This window comes from Corvus brachyrhynchos, unplaced genomic scaffold (genome assembly GCF_000691975.1).
Source record: "Corvus brachyrhynchos isolate BGI_N302 unplaced genomic scaffold, ASM69197v1 scaffold152, whole genome shotgun sequence".
NCBI lineage: Eukaryota > Metazoa > Chordata > Aves > Passeriformes > Corvidae > Corvus > Corvus brachyrhynchos.
In genome coordinates, this window is record NW_008237447.1 from 2,274,378 (window position 1) to 2,288,424 (window position 14,047).

Consider the following 14,047-nt stretch of genomic DNA (forward strand, 5'->3'; position numbering starts at 1 on the left):
TTTTTTTTCCTTCTTTCCCAGTAATAACATTTTTCTCTCGGGGCATTAAGCACCTAAGTAGTTCTGGTAGAAACTTTAATTATCACTAAAAAAGGGTATTATTTTCCAAAATGTTATTGCTACCTTACCTCTGGGGTAGGCCTATCTTTGGGCCCGCAGCAACTTTTAAAGGTAGTTTTAATTAATTTTTTTTTTTTTACAGGTGAGCAACTTGCAGGATCACACATGGGAGAGTTCTCTTGATGGGTTTGAACTAAGGGGCCCTGAGTATAAAACCCTGAGCATCTACTGATCAGGTATGTAATTTTTGAAACCTGTAACTGGTGTACAGCATCTTGCCACTGCAGGAGAACAATGAAACCTGGCTGGCTGGAAAGAAGAATTTTCCTCTGAGTGTGAAATTTAGATGTTTAAGAATGCTTTATTTTTCTTTTCCTTTATTTTATTTTTTTTCAATTTATTTTAAAAGGGCCTTGAAGTAGTGTCCTTCTTCTTGAATTGGAGAGAAAAATTCATGATGTCAGAGTTCCTTGCTGGAGAAAAATTTCTAAAGTTTTTACCACAGAAGCTGGGGTCAAAGTCCTTCACTTTTTTTCATGACTGAAGTTTTGACTTCACCTTTACTGGTCCAAATATTCTAAATGATTAAAAGTGAAACAAACTTTCCTTTAGAGGAAGGAATTATCATTAACAACAGAAACTTGCAGTGAAATCAATGAAAGGTTTCAATTTGACTTGCTGTTCTACTGTTACATCCTATTCAGAAAATAGGCTTAAGCAGCTCCCAGCATATTTTTTTTCTTCTTTGGCTACAGCTCTACTCTGTGCTATGTTATTCATTGAATGCTATTATCCCAGGTCTCTTATATAGCACTACTCTTGGAGTCATCCCTGTAACCACTTCCACATGCTGCAGACTAGCAGAATGGAAGAAGCTCCTTTCCATATTCCCTGTATTCATGGGAACTTTGCCAAGTTCTTGTTCTCCAATACTTGCTGAGATACCTCAAAGTTTATTTTCCAAATCATAGTCCCAAAGCTTTTCTCACAGGAAGATCTAGTGTTGCCCCAGTCACCTTTAGGAGTCTCTTATTTTTTCTCCCACCAACTTTGATCTTTTCCGTGCTTTTGAACTATTCTTCTCTTCTGCTTTCTTCTGTTTCTGCCCAACATCTTGTACTAATGTCTCCTTGTTTCAGTGTCTCACCATTTCTCCAGTCTTCTATCATCCCCCGCCAACATCTGGAACTCTGTGTGGGAAACCTGGGCCTTTTCCCAAGACCACCATGCTTCATCACCCCCAGAACTTTTGCTCTTCTCCCTGACAGTGACATTCAGATTCCCACACCTTTTACTGTTTCTAAGCTCTGTCTTGCATATGAACCCATAAAATCTCACCATTTTTTTCCTCTGAAACCTGACTTTTTGTCTACACTGGCTGTTTGAAAAGCTCCTTTATGCCTCTTTTCCAAGCTTTCAAAATTTATTATAGTGAACTTCAACATTGTTGGTCTTTTTGAATTTTTTTTGGACTCTGCTCATACTAGGCAGGATTGAGACCACAACACCTTGAAAACAGTGAATAAGTAATTCCCCTTGACATGAATACTGATTGTCTGCCCACCTAGGAGTTAGCAAAGGGAATACTAAGGTCTTTGTGTGCCACCTGGCACCTACTGCTAGTCCTTTGAGAGAGCAGTACTTAGATTTCCAATGCTGCTGGTGCCACCTTGCCCTCGAAGTCTCTAGTCTCTGTCAATAATATCCTTAAAGTCTGTATTTTGTAACAGCCTGAGGATGGTATCTAGTTCTTGCTTCAGTCCACTGGGATCCCTCTGCCTCTCCCTCTGTCTGGGCTAGATCTCATACAGGATTTTCTCTGAAATTTTAAACAGCTTCCTTGTCAGATCTGAGTGAATTTCATTCAGAATGTGCTCCAACCTGAAGGGTAGAGCCTTCTGTCCAAGACACGTGAGGTCAAATGGAGAAAGCGTTGAACTTCATTTTTTTCTTCTTTTTTCCCCATGTTCTAGTGAAATGTCCTAATTAGTGACCTACTGGGCCACATCACCACCACTAGCCTGACTTACTATAATTTTTTTTTTTTTTTTTTTCTGGAGTGCTTTATGAAAACCCCACTGCATTTTGTACATAGACCAGGAAAGACAGCGAGGTGGAGAGTCCCATTTTCAGATGGATACACGTGCTACAGATCGGTGTGAGATATCCATGTCCTTATGAAGTCATACCCTCAGCCACTGTTTTTCCATGGATATCTGATGTGGCATCCCCTAAGGGTGCTGGTATTTTCTGGTGCTCTTCTGAGGCACCTAGTGCCAACCACCTCCAGTCTTTGTGTAGCAGTGAAGGGATGTGAGCTATCAGCTGAGCTGCTCCTGTTTGCTGCTGACCTGGTGAAACAGTTCACCATGCCAGCAAAAAAGGGAGGGGGAGAAGAAAAAGGGAAATAGAGAAAATAAAAAGCAGAGCATGAAGTTAATGAAAGTGGGGGAGTACTTCTGGTATTATAATGTTACCAGAATTAGGTTTCTTTAGCTCCTGCTGTGCTTTGCTAAAAACGAGTCTAGTTAGCAGCAGCAGATGTGAGTGTAACAGCTGTACAACTGTCAGGGGAATGAGAGAAGCTATGAGAAATCCATGAATTAAGTAGATTCTCTTGCTTTTTGTGTGGAGGTCTTAGAAGTGGCAGTTCTCAAAGTGTGTCCTACTGGCTGCTCATGTCGAGTGATTGGGATGTTGTAGAAGGTGAGAGAAGGGTGCAGCAAGCATGATGCATGGTATGCTTTCAGCCAGGAAAAGGACAGCATCTGGGGAATGGGTTATTGGAGCTGCTGGGGGATGATGGGGTAGCTGTGAGGAAAGATGTAGCTTAGGAGTAGACACTAATGTTGCAGAAATGGGGATGGGAATTTGTGCAGCCAAGAATAAATGCATTTATGGAAAGGATACTGGTGGTTATTTGGTAACCAGAAGCTTAAATGATCAAAGAGTTTAGTAAGACCTTCTGACTTTGCCTTGCCCTTCCAAAAATATATCATGGCTGTGTGGAAGGTCACCTCCCATCCCTTCTTAGATATTAATCACCCCCTTCAGTATAGGTGGCCTATCAGATTGCATAGGCTGGGTAAACACTGGGATATATGATAGCACATTTGCTGGGCTGTAGGATCTAAAGGTAAGGCTGATATCTGGAATGCCAAGATATTTGTGAGGGGAGGCAGGATTCCTGCTCTCTTCAGCTGCTTGCCCTCCAAGTGGAAGGAGAAGGCATTTCAAATTCCTTGCAAGCTCCAGGCTGTAAACAGGCTCTTCCTGTATGAAACAATAAGGATCTAACAGTAATCAGGAGTTGTCTGCTGTTCTGAACACGTCTAATACTACTGGGATATGCTTTTGTGGGGAGTATGAAGCCCATCAGTTCAGGGGGACAGAGGTGCCCAGTGCTACTGGTGTAGAACATCCGAGAAGATGGTATTGAACGCAGAGTCATGGGGCAAAGAAGAAATCAAGTCCCATCAAGCTGAAGCAGACAGAGACAGGGGAAGGAATCAAAACAAAAAGAAAGCAGGAAAGAGGAAGAAAATAATTAGGCAAAGGTGGGAGAACTATTAGCATTGTTTTGTACAATGGAGAAGTGGCTCAGCTGTTAAATACACTCCATAAACACTGTATTTTTTCAGCTAGCTAGGCTAAGGGCCTCTGTGGGGGCAAGTACACAAATGATGGGTCCCCAAGCCCTGCTGCTCTCTCAATGAGAGTAGAATTTATCACCTATATAACTATCCTGGATTCATCTGGGGGGAGGTGCTGTGGCTCTAGTGTGGTCTGGCTCCGCTGTATCGGATTTCTGAGTAAGCCTGAATTCCCCAAAGTAATGTGAAGGTTGATATGAGCAAGGGAATGCATTTGGTATTTTACTTTGTGGATCACAGGGCAAGTGCCACATGCAGCAGTCGTGGATGCTGTGTTTATCCTCACCCCTCTTGCTAGCTGGAAGACAGTGGTACTGCAGCTTAAGTCTCTGAAGCTGTTCTTGGCATGTAGGCTCTTTGCATTAAAAATTTCCATGGGTCTGTCACCACAGGCCACAGCCATTCCTTGGGGTGCAGAGTATGCAGGGCGTTGGTGCTTTGGGATTATTTGTAAGATATTGCTCTGTTTTGCCTGGTCCTACTCAGGAGACTGAAGTGAAGGTTACTAAAATGCAAACCACTTGGGTGATGCAGGAACAGAAGTGTTCCTTATAGCTAAACTAAAATCTTCTAGGAGGTAGGTTGTTCTCACATTCATCAGCTATGACAGTGTGGGGAAAGTGCCTGTCCTGGTAGGACCTGTTTCACCTGGACCCTTTGTTTACACTGAGCAAAGCCATTGGATTTCATACCTTTTAGTACAGTAAAATGTGAAAGTTCAGATATTCCTGTAAGCACAGACTACGTGACAGTATCCCAGATGGGAAATCTGCATTGTAAAACGCCAGATCCATGAGCCCTTTTCCTCGCTGGGATGAAATTCCTTTTTTCTTTGTGAATCTTACCAGCCAAGGGTGTTGCCTCACCTTATTCATTAGCCAGCCAGTGTTGGTGTAGTTAGGGGTTAAGCAGTCGATCTTAAAAAATCCCTTGGAAATCAAGGAATCCATATATTTGCTTATTTATAATTTGTATACTGCCCCTGAAGCAACCAGGCATGGGAATGCAATCCCATATTTGTGTATTTAACAGCTGAAAAGATGATGTGAGAAGAGGTTTGAGTTTACAACAATATAAAGAAAACTGTGACTGCCTAACCTCCTGTCTCACTTCCCTTATTGCAGGCCATGCATCTTCCTGGTGCCCAGTGTTGTGGAAATCCTGTATTTCAGTGTGCATTGAGACTGGCTTTTCTGACACAGGATGGAGCTGAGAGTGTGCTTAAGCTTGTTTTTGTCCCAGCCAGAGAGGGAAAGACTTTCTTCATTAGGGGCCTGTTTGTGCTAGGCTCTACAGAGACACTTACTAAATGTTGACTTTACTTAAAGCTCTTACAATCAAATTACATGAGGTGGGCTGAGCCAGGAAGAGATGGTGCTGCTACAGTGCTTCTAGAGAGGTTTGTTGTTGCTGTTTTTTGGCAATGCAGATGTTAGGACTTTATGGGAAACCCATCAGTCCTCCACATGGGTGGAGATGTGTAGTTCTAAGGAGGAGTAAACATTGGAAAGTTGGTCATTTGTGGCTGAATACTATTGAGCAAGACAGCAAGATAGTAACTGATCAGTAGGAATGACTCAAAAATCAGTAATCTGCAAAACAAAAAACCCCAACCACAAACCAAAAAAAACCATTACTGCAATAGTCTGGATGATTCAGAAAGATGGGGCCAAGCATAACATTAGCTGCTGTTAAGTCATGTGAAAGAATAAGGAATACAGGCTGCATTTATCAGTTGGCAAGTTTGTCTCAGGAAGGAGTGGGGGCTGCTCACTGGCTGACTACAGAATTCCAGGAGGATGCTGTAGCTGGGGGAACTCATGTAGATTTCAGTAAATAAACTGAATTGTTCTAGGAAGGGTTGAGTGTGTGTGTGCCATTTAGCACTAATGCGGTCACTTCCCATGTACTCTGTTTAGTGCTTTTGTCCGTGATTCCTGGATGGAAGAGGTTTCAGGGACAATGCCTGAGGGTGTTAAGGAACTGGAAGTTTGCCTTCCAGTAAAAGAGGTTGAAGAGTGAGAGGGAAAAGGGAAAGATGAAGGCTAACTTTTTTCAGTGTTTAGATATACTTACAAGGAGAACAAACTCTCTATAGTCTAGCAGACTGAGGGGCACTAAGATCCAAAAACAGGAATATGAGACTGAATTAAAAAGACCCCAAAAAATGATATGAGGAAAAGCACTATTTTTTAACATCACCTGTAATTAACCACCAGAAAAACTCAGGCTTTTGGAGGATCCTTCCCAGGACACTTTTAAGTTGTGCCTGGATTCTTGTCAGAAAGTGGACCCTTGTAGAGATGTGAAGGATTTCTGCCAAGTTTTCTGACGCAAGTTTATGAAGATGTGGGTCTGGATGACCATGCCACTTCTTTCTGGCGTTAGTCAGATGTTGGCTCACAGCTGTTGGCAGCTCTGGGGTCGAGCACTGGGACCTCAGGGCAAGAGCAAAAGGCACCCCCTCTCAGCCCAGGCATTGCTCCTTTTCACCCTGCCCTGTGCAAACACCAGTGTTTGGTTCACCTTTTTATTGGATTATGTTGAAGTGATATTCCAAAGTAAATGAGGCTCATTGGTGTCCACTGAGGTGATCAGTGATGAGGTACTAATTGTCATCTATCAATGTGGCTTTAATTCTCCTCTGGCCAAATCAAGGCATTCCTTTTACATACCATCATCTATGGCTCTGTCATCCATTTCAAACTTAAACCGTGAACAGTTACTATCTTGTATTTCTGAGCCAAACTAGAATGAGTTTTTCCTTCTGCTACCTCAGTGAACATCTTATAGTTTGGGGTTTTTTTTGTGGAAAATCTATATTCCCATGATGCCAGGGTTTTGCTTCATTTCTTACCTTATTCTCCGCAGACTTAAACTTCGTCAGAGGCCAAGTCTGTGCCCGTGGCAGGATCAGAGGTGCAGTGTACCATTAGAAATGAGGTCTGGGACCAGGAGAAGGATGGGTGCTAATGCAGGTGGAGGTTGGGAGAGCATCAAGAGGTGCCAGCAGAGGCTCTGAGCCTTTGCACGCAGCCAGCATGGCCAGGTCCTTGCTGTAACAGTAACACAACTTCCTAGGAAACACAATGGCCACTTGTGAGCCAGCCCTACCCCAGGGCAGCAGAGGGAAGCCAGGCAGGGCAGCATGTCCCTGTGGGCAGCAGGGCTGGCTGGGTGGGGCGTGTGAGGATCTGTGGATGTGACCGCCGAGGCTGTGTGGGGTGGGAAGCTTTTCCTCTTGTGACTTCACCTGGACTGTGTGCCAACCTCGGCACACAATGTTATCACTGCAAGCCAGCACATGGCCAGGACGGCTGTGCTCACACAGGGGGCCCCAGGAGACTTTCTCCAGTCCTTACAGCTTTTGGCCTTGATGGCTCTTGCCAGAAATACGCCACGGCCCCATTCCGTGGTTTTGTTTCCAGTGGTACCAGAACTGAGTCTGCCTGTGGGTGACCTATGCCACCAAGGAGGAGATCTGGTTGTGAGGAGTAAAAGTGAAAGGTTTTGTCAGGACCTGAAGCAGGGAGTTCTACTCTACCCCCCTCTGGTAATCTGGGCTGCTCTTGGCTATTCCCTTATCTAGGGTTTATTGCTGTGCAAAACAGCTGAGTTAATGAGTCATTAAGAACATTCGGTCCCTGCTGCATGGGGACTTTGCTGCCAGGATGGAAATCGTTCCCAAAAAGCCCATTCCCCTCTCTGTAGCAAACACACAGCTGTTGAAACCCATTGGATAAATAAATGCAGTCCTTCAGGGCTCAGGCCCAGCCTATGGCAGTGGTTTCCATGGGTCAGGGATGCCAGGTCTGCCTATAACCATCTTGACTTTTGTCACTGTTAAATACCTTGCTTAAAAGGGAGCGTTGGGCCTGGATCATCAGGATCTCTTGGCAGTTTCACAGATCTCCTTTCATGGCAATCTATAGAAGCTCTATCTTCTCTCTCAGGGATGTGTTGTAGATTAAATGCTACCTCTAGAAGTCTCAGCCTGAGCCTGCCCTCTTCCCTGCACTAAGAGAAACCCTACATTGTTTATTTTGTTCTGTTGTTCCATGAATAAGACCTTTCTGCCCAGACAAGCTCAGGCATCCTTTCCTTAATCAAAGAACCTTTCCTTAATTCTTTGGCAGACTTTGGTTTACCCAGGACAGATGTTTCTAAGACATCCGTGTTTTCCATGCTTTGACATTCAAACAGTGCAACAGCACTGGACTAGTTTGCACAATAATGAGGTAGTTCCAGCCTTTGACATCTGAGATTCATCAGTGACTGGTCTTTGGCATCAGGGAGACCTGTTCATGCAAGTGTCTGTCTCCAGCTAAATTAAAATCCACTTGTAGGACAGTCACGTGGCTTTTGATAGGCATGACCATGTAAGCACCAAATAGCCCTAAGAGAATTTGCAGGAGTCTCTGTACTTTTGGGGATCTCCTTCAAGTGCATGATCGGCGGGTGGTTGTTCAGAAGTCTTTGTAGGTTCATCAGCAGCTCTCCAGAACTGGTGCTTGTGCTCCAGTGGAGTTGAAACGGTGCGGTACCAAACAGGAGGCTGCTGGCACCCTCCTGCTGGGTAAGAATCCTCAGGATGATGCAGCACCTCACCACTTGTGACACTGCTTTCTGGGCTACCTCACAAATCATAAATTATTTTTGGGAGGTGGACTGGAGATGAGCAGATTTGAGCCCTTTAAATTACATACCAGCAGCCCATGTGTAGATGTGCTATCTCATGCGATCAGTACAAGGTAAGAAGGCACTTCTGGGGGGTCCCTTCTCACCTTCATTCAAGCCAGCAGGTCATCATTAAGGTAAGCTGAACCAGAAACAAGCACTCTTTTTCTAATTTGATGAATTGGGGTCATGGAGAACACATAATGGGAGCTTTTAACAGCAGAGGGCTTTCATGAAAGTTGGAGGATAAACCAGGCAGGACTGAGGTGTATCCACCTTGCCTCTATATGTCACCCCTAAGATGTGGAGTCGGAGTTCATATGCAGCTCCTCAGCTACCCTGGGCTCAGAGCCCTGCAGGAAGTCACTGCTTCCTGGGACAAAGTTCTCCACAGCAGAGCTGCTGCTGGTCTCTCCGCAGCAGTGCAGGAACTGACCTTCCCTTCCCTTCCCTGTGCTAAAGCAAACCCAGGCTGTGGTTGTCCAATCCTCTGAGCCATCAGGAGTGCTCTAGATCAGCAGTTCCCTTTTTCAGGATTCACCCCTCTCCAGAACTTGGTGACTTTTGTAAAATATTTGCTGTTTTATTCCAGCTTATTGACTAAAAATATCCTGATGCCAAACGCCCTCCAGGATCTCGGTATAAACATACTATAAAAAACCCCAATCACTTCTAGCCTTCTCAGTTGTGTTTTGGAAGTCTGATAAGTCATTTACAGTCTGTTTAATGACTCCTATCTTATTTTTATGACAAGCAAGTTGTTTAATCATAGTGCCACATGATGGAAGGGAAACTGCCTTCCAGGATCTCAAGTATATTGTACCAACTTTGTTCTATTTAACAATGGTATGTGCAATTTCCTCAGAGAAAAGGAGGAACACAGTTCAATGGGGGTGAATTTTCTATAAATCCATGTTGGTTGCTCCTAGTTATATTTCCCTCCTTTTATTCCTCGTGTTCGTTTTTAGCCACTTCATTATTTAGCTCAGGTCTGAGATCCTATCACAAGTCTGTAGTTACCTGTGAGCAATAATGAGATAATAATAAAATAATTATGCCCTTCTACATAGTCTTTACAAAATGCCAGACTATGGGGTTTCTCCCTCTCCTCCAGGTCTTACCCATTGCACCAAGAAATACAGAAGATCAACATAATCAGAGGAATTATGTGTGCAGCTTATGAAAAAAATCCCAAAACTAAAGGAAGTTAGAAATTTTCGGTGTAAGGTACCCAGTCTTGCTGATTTAAAATGCCTGATTTTAGTGGGTGGTATTTAACTCCTCTGAGATACTACAAGAATAGACATGTCATTACCGAAGACTTCATCAACTACTTTCTTTTCTCTCAGCAGTAGGGTAGGAGTATTTATTGATCTCTTTTTTGTTCTCTGCATTGTTACTGAATAATCTAACTTTTCCATATGATAACAGATCAATACTATGAATAGGACTCATTCTGCTCTTAATTTAACTTCTAAAAAAATACCTCTGTCAGTCTTTTTTTTTCCTGGTTCACCCCCATCATATTTTTTATAATTCCTGTCTTCTATATTCAGCTTCTCTTGCTATTTGTTACATGTGTTTTACTTACTTTACTCTCTTTAAGCCCCCTCATTTCAATTTTAAATCAGGTTGTGTTTTTTCAGTTGCACTATACTTTCTGTACTGGGGAGCTGTGTATTTTTGGTGCCCCACAAATGATTTTTAAGCAGTTGTTAGTGATTATTTATATTTTTGTATTTAAATACTTTCTTTTTGTTTATTTAGCCCAGAATTCTACTCAGGGCTGGGAAACGGGGTTTTTTTAAAAAGCAACATATCTTTCAAAGCATTGCATTACCAGTTTGGACCTCCTTCTGCTTTCATATAAGAGTGCAGTGGGCTGGGGATCAGTGAACCTGCTGCCAGCCTCTCATTTCTGCCAACACCTTGCCCATCCAGGTAAGGTGAAAGACAGGTTTTGTTCATTTCGGATTTAAAGTTTGCCAAATGAGGAAGCTGTTAAGAACATTTAAAAATCCGCAAGGCTGTTTTTGAGTCAGCAGCATCAGCATGTGTTGAGCTAAGCAATAACTTAGGTTTAATTTTTCTTTGGTGAGTGCTTGAGTAACCAGGGCTTCCATATTCCAGTGTTGCTTGGTTATCCGTTGTGGACCCTAATCATCAATCCAGTTACTGGAGCACCAACTCACAAATGTTGAATACTGATAACTAGGAAACTGTGATTCAAAGTCACAAACAAGCTAGCAGGTGTTTTTATTTTTGCCCCACTTCTGTCCTCTCACTCTTTCTTAGGGCTATGCCTATTGATTTTAACATTGTCTTACAAACCATCCCAGAATCTATTCCAATGTCTTACAGCTGTAGTCCCCTGGGCAGGCACAGCCTTGATGAATACAAACTTGGAAGGAATGCCACAATTGTGTGCAGCTAGAGAGGATGTACTGGAATGGACTTGACTTCTATATTGTGTTTCTGTAAAGGAGGGCACACTTTTGAAAGGCAGAGTCAGGGCTGCAGCTGCATAAACTCAGCACTGCTCAGGGGGAATGGAAACCCACTGAACCTGCTGCCCCCTGGGCCAAAGCATGGGGGCAAACAGAAATATTAGGGCTCATGTCCTTGCTTCAGAGCTTTGGGGACTGGAGAGACACAGGCCATTAAAAAACATGCCTGTATTTTGCTGAGGTAATAGCTGCATTCACTGGGATGGTGTTTATCAATCAGACAAGAATGGGGCCTCATATCTCAGGGCTTGTGGGAGAGTATTCAACAGTTGCTGAGCCAAGGTAGGATTTAGGAGTTTGCCATGGAAGTAGCTCCTGAAAATTCTGCCAGGTTTCACACAGGACTGGGCACCCCCAAAGAGTCTTAATGCTCCTTTTAAAAGGATCCTGATATGCTTTAAACCACATTCCTCCTAAGAATATAATACTCACTGAGCTATAACAGGGCTGGAAGGGATTGAAGTTTGCTGGAAATAATGAAGAAAAAACTCTCCAGGCCTCTCTCCAAACTGGAGAAGCCCTTTGGCTCTCCCACCTATGTTTTCTGGCAGGTCTTTACATAGATAATCCTTGACTCCCTCCATCTGGCTGTTTATTAGTTTGAAGCCAAATTGTCCCAGGGAATGCTGAACACCTCTGGATGAAAGATGTTTCTATGGACAGGCTGCCTTCTTGATCAGGAAAAGAGAATGACTGGCTCAACAGCTTCCAAGTTCAGTAACCTCTCTTACTTCTTAATAAATTGCTGAGGCATGAGAGGCTTCCGTTCCTTGCTGGCATCTTTTACACTGTGCCCAAAGAAACAATCATATCAGGCTCAGGAAGACTGAAAGGGCAGGGAAACAGGAACCATCCCCACGGATGTCCTCCCCAGAGAGGCTGGGAATGTGCTCTGCTGTGGGAAATGGGAAGCTGAGGTCAGCCAAAGTGCAGAGCAGGTATGCACATCTCTTGGGACGGGAGGAACAGATAATGGCCTGCTTTGCCATCCCCATCCCTGCCCTGTGCTGCTGGTGAGCTCTCCTGGGCCACCTTTGCACCTTGTGTGCAGAGTGCACCTCCACTGTGTCATTCCACGGTGTGGAAATGAAGGCAGGGAGATAAAGGTGGAGAGTGGGTGGTGACAACACTCCTGAGAGCCCTGAGCTTACCACTCAGCAAGGCAGGCCTTGGTGGTGTGAGAAGAGCCCAGAAGAAGTGAGAAAGGAGCAGAGAATGAGCCCCCATCAAAAACTGGGAGGCAAAAAACCCCATGGACAGTGAGGTAACACAGGATGCTTCCAGACATACAGACTTGTTCCCATCTTTCAGAAGCTTTGTCCCTTCCAGCTCCTTGTGCCTGGGAATGTTAAGAGATTGTACAAAAAGTCTTGATAACACAAACATATGGAGATCCTCTCAAGAGGCTGGGAGATATTATTAGCTCCTCTTTTACTGGCAGGCCTGGAGCAATTAATTATTACCAGAAGTATTATCAGGTACTTGTCACTGCTTTCCCTGGATCCACTTCACAAAGCCCAGATTGGCTGTAAGCAACATGTTCCCTGACTGGCCTGATACCTCACAACTCCTGATAGCAGTTCCTCTGCTCCTCTCCTGAGGATCTCTCAGCAGTGGTGGAAGTGCCACAACCTCAAATATATGCTGAGACAAATTTGAGTCCATGGACCACCTAAATATGCAGCATGCCTGTATTTTTACATCTTCTCAGTGATGTCCTCTGGCTGATGTGCTCCACCTCTGTGACCAGGGGGTAAGTTCTAGGCAGGAGGCAGAGAAAGGGACAGCTAAGAGGAGGTTATATGGGGACCTAGGAAAGGCATTTTGTATATGATGGCTCCGTAATGCATGTTTAACAATTTGCCTACAAGCTCTGGGCCTTGTCCCAGTGCTGCTCTTCAGAAAGAGCATCTGCAGTGGCATAAGAACTTAAAATTTCTAACCCACACACTCTTGTAAAGGTCTGTGCTTCTAGAAGTAGTCTGGTCAGGTTTTAAGTGAAATTATGCTGATCCATGAAATCATGTGTCTAAAGCAGTACTCTTCTCTTCCTGGCTCTGGTTCTGCTGCAGTAGCACAACACCTACCTTTGACACATGAGAATTCATCTTTTTTGCCTTACTTGTTCTTTGTACTTTTAGTGAATTTTTACTACTGATATACTTTTAGTGAAGTTTCTATTTTTAAACCGTGTTATTATTAAAGGAAAAATCATGCAGGTCAGCTGGTATACCTGTGAAATATTTGCTGGAAAAAGGATGCAGGTTGAGGTGAAAATAGAGATTTTACTAGTAAAAAAGGTGCTTTGTCACCAAAGTTTACACTGAGTCTGTAGGTAAAATTATAGGCATCAAAGTGATCCTCACGTCAGCTTAACCATTGTAAAAGTACTGTAGAAAACCGTATTCAGAATAGGTACTACAGCATCGCCACAACTTCCCGTGTTTGCTGTGCTTAGTTTTGTATCTGCAGAAGAAGTTTAAGAAAGAAGTGAGTGAAGAGGAAGGTCGGGGGTAGCCAGGAGAAGGCACGGCGTGTCCCTGGCGCTGTTTGTCACCCGCAGCATCCCTTGGTGCTGCGGCGCCGCCGGCGCATGGATGACAACACACCGCCCGCTAGCGGCCCGGGCTGCGGGAGCCAGGCTGCTCCTCCTGCTGCTCCGCTGATGCTGCTCCAGCACTTTCCCTGGGACAAGGTGCGTGGCCCTCCGTTCTGCTGCCCTCGGATAAAATCAGCACCTCTGGAAAAGGTCCTCGCTGAGCTGGGCGAGAAAAGAGAGCAAATTGGTTGAAATGGGGTTATGGGGAGCAAACACCTCTAAATCTGCAGCACGTTCAGAGCTGTCACTGGAGGCAAAGAACACGTTTATGACTCCCCCGAAGATTCCCTGAGGACAGCCCTCCTCGCAGGGCAGCGTGGAATACCTGGGCTGAGCCATGGGAAGCAGCACAGCACCACCGTGCTTCACACTGCCCCAGCTAATTAGCCCCGCTCCAGAGGAGATAATGAGCTCGAGTGGAATTCCTTGCTGACATAGCCAACCTGCTCGCAGGCCTGAGCTGGTGTCCCCCAGGCCAGCATTGCACTGGGTGGTGCAGTGTCCAGGCTGGGTTTTCAGAACTGGTGGCAAGATGTGATTTTTTTTTTTTT

The 14,047-nt window shown here is 44.4% G+C and overlaps 1 protein-coding gene across 2 annotated transcripts in view; it reads left to right on the plus strand.

Moving 5' to 3' along the window:
* Positions 1 to 14,047, plus strand: part of GJA8 (gap junction protein alpha 8) — a 36,496-nt gene that overhangs the window by 10,982 nt on the left and 11,467 nt on the right. For both annotated transcript variants that reach the window (XM_017731483.1, XM_017731484.1), the window contains exon 3: positions 203 to 296. The gene's annotated coding sequence lies outside the window, so the exon portion shown is untranslated. The remainder of the gene's footprint in view (positions 1 to 202; positions 297 to 14,047) is intronic.